Genomic DNA, 6,368 nt, shown 5'->3' with positions numbered 1-6,368 from the left:
AAACTTAGTGATCTCTGTATTTTTACCCTTAACTTTTAAATTCTAAAGCAAATGTACAAGGTTTTTTCAATTAACTTCATTGAAATTTCATATTTTCCCATTAACCAATCCGGAGCTTTGTCTAATGGCTAGAGTTAATAGATTTTTCATATCATTGTTGCCTAATTCTGGTCTACCTGTTAATCTCACAGCATTTCAAGTTAGCAAGTTGTCCCCATGTGGAGTTAATTCTTTTCCTTGTCGCTGTAATTGTACAAGTGAGAGGGAGTTGTATAGGGCAGGGAGGAAGTGCCAGCCATACAGAGAAGTAGAGCTACATTTTGAGTTTTGCATGGCTGTACAGAAGCCATTCGTTCTCTCTGGGACCCAGTAAACTTGGTTAACTCAAATGTAAATTAGAGTACTCCTTTCCTAATTTGGTGGTTCTAATACTTCTGGGCATCAAGGCAGCACTTGGAAAATATGCTGGTACTGGGACCCATTATTAGATTCTGATCAGATGGGCCTAGAGTTTGGCTGAGATAGTGGTGGTGGTGGGTTTTTTTTTCCCCCTAGATGATTCCAGAGTACATGCAGGGCTAAGGAAACTATAGTTCATTCCCTGTAATTTAGTAATTGTATACCATCAAATAATATGTTAAGACACTTTGAAAAAAACCTCATAAAATATGAAGTTACAGTTTTTCTTCCACTTTAGTTGGGCCATAAACAAGTAACAAAAAGAAAGACCACAAAATTTTTGCATAACCATACTTCCCCAGTACATTAAAAGAAAAAAGAGCAGAAAACTTCATAATTCTAGGAAATGAAGTCTGTCTTTCTACATACAATCAATTTGGAAACATATTTTTCTTTTAAGTCAATGAAACAATTGGAAAACATTTTGTTAAGTTGATTACACATTGCAAATTCTGAGTGGCCTGTGACTTCTTTTGTCTTTAGCCATAGTGTGTCTAGATTGTCTTTGGTGAGATTATTGGGCAGATTACTACCTGTAAAGTTTTCAGAGCAACATCTAAAGTCCATTTTATGTAGACTCAAGCCATCATCAGTCATATTTCTCATATAGCTGTAGGTGTGGGCAGTTGGCTGATGAACTGTGGAAATGTTTTCTTTAGGACACTGTTTTAGTGTAGTATCAATAGGGGAAAATGTTAGTATGCACACATTTTAAACAAACAGTTCAGGGGATTTTTTAGGCATGGTGATGTTTGAGAATTGTTGAAATCATTATTTACTAATGTGTGGTGGGGGAACAAAACTTTCTCAGGTGACAAGCTATGCAAACAGTAATGTAGACAGTGGTAGTCACTAGTGTTTGACGCTATAGGCAGAGAAATGGTGAGTGTGTTATCAGTGCTATGTATAGGCTGTACTAGTTCACAGGCTACTAAAACTACTACAGATTTGGTTATTTATAATGAACAGAAATGTATTGACTCGGTATTCTGGAAGCTGGGAAATGGGAGGTCAAGGGCCTGGCATTTGACAAAGCTTTCTTGCCAAGTCATCCCATGGCAGAATTGGCAGAGAGGGAAAGAGAAAGAGCACTGGAATTAGCCTTGTATGAAGAACCCACTCTCTCAAAATGAACCAATGCCCATGAAAGGTATTAATCCATTCATGAAGGCAGAGTCCTCTTGGCCTAAAATTCTGTCTCGTAACACTGTTACAATGTCAGTTAACTTTTAATATGAACTTGGGAGGGCACAGATATTTCCTGACCTCAGACTGGACCCAAAGGCCACTCTCTCTCTCTGTATGTATGTATGTATGTATGTATGTATGTATGTATGTAGAAATTCTGTCCAAATCTACTTAAAGTTGAAGTGCATAAAGTATGCATTGAGCAGAGTAACATTACTAAAGAATTGAGAACTGCTGCCAAAATCTTGATTATCGATTTGAAAAGAGTGACTTAGAGTGTAGCTCAGTGATAAAGCACTTGCCTGGAAGTGTGAGACCCTTGTGTGATCCCCAGCCCTGAAAAAAATTGTTTTAAAACTGAGCTTTTCATCAAGAATGGTATATACATTTATGGCATGCACACACATCATATTATTGATTACTTAAATGTATTGAATTAGTATCTTAAAGGCATCCTTGTTCTAAATTTTTTGGAATTATAGGTCCAACAGTTCAGCTTTAAATTTATGGAATGACTCATTTTTATTTCTGGCATCTATCATTTCCTGATACAGCAACTGAAAATGTGCTTGGCAGCACTGAAGGAAAACTGTAGTTCTTAAAATAGTTTGTTGATGGATTTTTTGAAGAAGTTGATAGCTCTGATAATCAGCCATTGTCCTTGCTGTTAGTGCTATGTTAGTAGTCTAACGTGTATCAGCCTGGAAGTCAAACTGAATGGTTTGGAAAGTTCTTGAGACTGTATGCAAAATTTCATGTATGTATCTTTATGGGAAGAGAGTTTGCATCAATTTCTCAAAGATCTAATGCCCTAAAAATACCAATAACTACTTTTCTAGATGTTGCTTTGTTTTACAAGCCTCACAGAATATGGTATTTTGTTAGACAGCTTTGTGCTTTTGTTAACAAATACCTGAGATAGTCAACTTACAAAAAGAAAAGGTTTATTTTGGTTTTGATCCCTGTTTGATTACTGTGTTTCTTTGGGCCTCTGACAAGGCAGTACATGGTGGTGGGAGTACATGTGGAAAGAAAAAACACCTATAAAGTGAAAGGAAGAAGGAAAAAGAAGTACCACTATCCCATGCAAGGGTAGGCCTGCAAGCTATCAGTGAGCTATCTATGAGATACTAGGTTCCCCTCCATGAAGGCCTGTCCCTTCTTAATAGTCCACACCAAGGACCAAGCCTTTACTTTATGGGCCTCTGAGGGAGACTCAAGAAAATGGACTCTGATGTATTTTCCCAGACATCTTGTTTTCAGGAGACAGGAGATCGTGTTACTAATCTGGACCAGGTATTTTATTAAATCAGTAGTACTGCTAATGATAATGTAGTCTTAAATAGCAGTCATCTGTATCTTTCATATCTGTTATATATTTAGAAATGTACCATTTTCAAAAATTCTGGACACAGTTGGTGAAATCATAACTTTTTTATTATGGGAATTTGGGAGAAAATTTGAAATATTTGTGTTTCCTTTTATCATCTCAATTCATATCTTTTTAAAGTGACTTTTTAAAGTTAAAACCAACTGCATTTTTGCTCAAATTACACATTAATAATTCTCAATATGTTACATTATAAGGAAGAGTTTTAAAGGTGATGGTGTTTTATCTTAAAATATTTATTATTTCATTATAAATTGAACTATAATTTATAACATTTCACCACTAAAAGTAGGAGTGAGGCAGCATGTATAATAATTTTTAAGGCTAAAAGGAAACCTTAAGGATAGTTCTCAGTAGCCTCATCTTCAAATGCTTCTGTTTAATAGTTATATATTCAGAATGCTTGGACATCTATAAATCCTTTTGTTTGCTAAGAGAGAAAATATGATAAATTTAGAACTATCTAATAAAAGAAATACCAAATTCTAGTTTGAGCTGGCTACACTGAAAACATTTCTCTTTGCCCTTTTATCCTGTAGGCATTTTTTTTTTAATTGCAGAAGCTAGGTTAAATATATCACCATAGAAATTTAATTATGATTTATACCTGTTATGAAAATATGCTAATGCATGCAAATATATTTTATTATTCTCAGTTCAGATATATATAAATGTTTTCCTTGCCCTGAAGGAGTGCAGTTTCTCAGCTCCTTTTAGGTCTCCAAGGTTACAGGACCTTGAAGGATGTAGTGTTTCCTATGGAGCAAAAGTGTACTTCTGCGTGCACTTCCTGAAATCCAGCAGAACCATTAAGGTGCCATGATTGAGGAATGGTGATCTTCTCACACTTTGTAGGGGAAAACAAGGTGTCGGAATTTCAGGTTTTTCATTCTAAATTTCCTGTTAGCTCTAGAGAAAACCAACACTAACCTTACAAGCAACTGTTAGGCAGGTACAATCTATGTATGAAGAGTAAATGGCTTTCACAGAAACAACTTGCCAACAAGCCAGTATTTACCCACACAGCTGACTCTTTAGACATTTGGAATCATGATCATGATTTCATATCCTGTTTTGTAAGCTGTATATTAAAAGAAATTGAACATTAATTGCAATTTAAACAGAGTAGCTAAACATACAATTTTGTCTAAAGCGATAGTTCATATTTTGTAAAGAATTTCATAATGTTCTGTAAAGAGCCCTTTGACCCTGTAGCACTCGCTGTGTAGAGATTTCATTTTGAAGGAGAAGGGGGATTCTACTGCTGCTCTTCTTTCTCATCTGTGTCTTTCATTTCCTTCCTGGGTGAGATTCCTCACCTGATGAGTGAGGGAGTAAATTGGGGTTTTATCTCTTAAAAGTTTTTTTTTTTTTTTATAGAATGACATTTACTGATATTCTTTGTTTTATATATTTAAAGGTGGACAGATCCTTCAGTTGTTCTGATCTCTGTGTTGTGTAATATACATTGAATTCTTTTTTCAGAAGAGCAAAAAAATATGTCCACTGACTGTCAAACAGAAGTCAGTATGACAATTTTATCTGGCTAGTAGCCTTTTCTGAACTTTTACAAAATTTCTCTTAAAACATAAGGAAAAAAACCTATAACCGTGACAAACTTAAGAATGATAAGCAGCTAGAATCTTGGGTCAAGTTAAAATGAAAAATAACAAACAAACAAACAACTAAGCTTTACTATATGGTATACTATTGAGACCTACATGATAAAAACTTTTTTTGGTACTCTCTGCACCCTTAGAGTTGTGTTGAGAAGGAAGTAGAGTGCCTTGTTGCCTAGTCTTACACTTCTCCCAATCATGATCTCATTCACTATGGTATCAGTTTATCACCCTAGTTCCTCAGTTGGAAACCCAGTCACTGATGTAATACTGGAAGAGGCAATTAGATCATGAGAACTCTGCACTTATGATTGGATTAATAATGTTACTGTTGGAGTAGATTAATTACCAAAGGAATGGGCTCCTGATTATTATAGCTTGCACTCGTTTTAAAGGTTTGTGTGCTGAATGACTTGGTACCCAGTATAACTGTATTGAGAGGTGGTGGGCCTTTAAAAGATGTGGTCTAGAGAGAGGTGATCAGGACAAGACGCAACCCTCAGAGGGGACTGATGTTTATCAGGAGGGAGTTCTTGCTATCACAGAACTAGATTATTTACTGAGAGAACAAACCCTTATAGTGAAAATTTGGCTTCCTCTGTTCTTTCTTATTTCCTTTCTTGCCACCATGTGTGTTATCTGTCTTCCACACATCCCTGTCACTGCTTTCACACAAGCTGTTACTCTATGTTCCACTGTGATGTGTCACAGCTAGAGGTTCTTATCATAAGCCAAACAGATGATATAGTACAATCTAAGATTTTCACCTTCTAAATTCTAAGCTCAGTAAACCTCTTTTCTTCATAAAGTACTCAACCCTGGGGCTTTTGTTATAGCTGTGTAAAATAGACTAAGATATTGGTGAAAAGGTAAATTCTTCTTTCTGACATTCCTTTTTCATCCCTCTGCTATGGAATGATGCATTAAGAAAGGCCCGTACTAAATGTCAGCTCCCTTAGCTTGAGACTGTCTAGCCTCTAGAATTATAAGAAGTAAATCTCTGTTCTTTGTAAACAACTCAGCCCTAGATATTCTGTTATGGCAGTATAAAGTAGACCAAGACACTGCCTTTCATCTCTTGAAAACAGTGGGTCAACAAGTAAAGAAGGAGCAGTGGTGATAATTGTCAATGGGGACGTAAGTCTAGACCCCAAGAGAAAAATAGTTTGGGCAGAAATAAAGATAGAATTGATGCACATAACAGTGACAATGGGAATTATATATTGTTTTTCTTGTATTCTCCAGACTAGTCAGTAGAAAGAGGGCAAAACCTTAGGAAAGAAGAGTTCTACTGAGTGAAAGTCTAAGAAACACAGGATGGGATGCTATGTTCACTCCCCTGCTTCCTTTGCTGTGAATTTATACTCCTGCAGTCTTGGTAAATGACAAGTTGGCAGTATATATTAGAATCTTTGACAAAGGGGATTGTCTTTGCCTTAGTAATTCTGCTTTTAGTAATCTTCAAGACATAAAGCAGCTTATGGGATACTAGAATTAATGTGACTCTTCATGCATGTTTTATATGATCAATGTAGTTCTGGAAGGAAAAAACATTTATGCACAGAGAGCCTGATTTCTGGTGTCTTTTGCCACTGAAATTGTATGTTTTTATTTTCTAGTGTAATTCAAGTCATCAAACATTTACAGATTCTTTTTGAGTACCTGTAACTTCTCTTAAGATATTTATATCAATGCTTACAGATAGTACTTTG

The 6,368-nt window shown here is 35.8% G+C and overlaps 1 long non-coding RNA gene across 2 annotated transcripts in view; it reads left to right on the top strand.

Moving 5' to 3' along the window:
- Positions 1-6,368, top strand: part of LOC115067969 — a 107,460-nt gene that overhangs the window by 61,047 nt on the left and 40,045 nt on the right. The window lies entirely within an intron of this gene.

This window comes from Nannospalax galili, unplaced genomic scaffold (assembly GCF_000622305.1).
Source record: "Nannospalax galili isolate Female #2095 unplaced genomic scaffold, S.galili_v1.0 scaffold187, whole genome shotgun sequence".
NCBI classification, from domain to species: domain Eukaryota; kingdom Metazoa; phylum Chordata; class Mammalia; order Rodentia; family Spalacidae; genus Nannospalax; species Nannospalax galili.
This window is presented reverse-complemented; position numbering and strand designations above follow the sequence as displayed.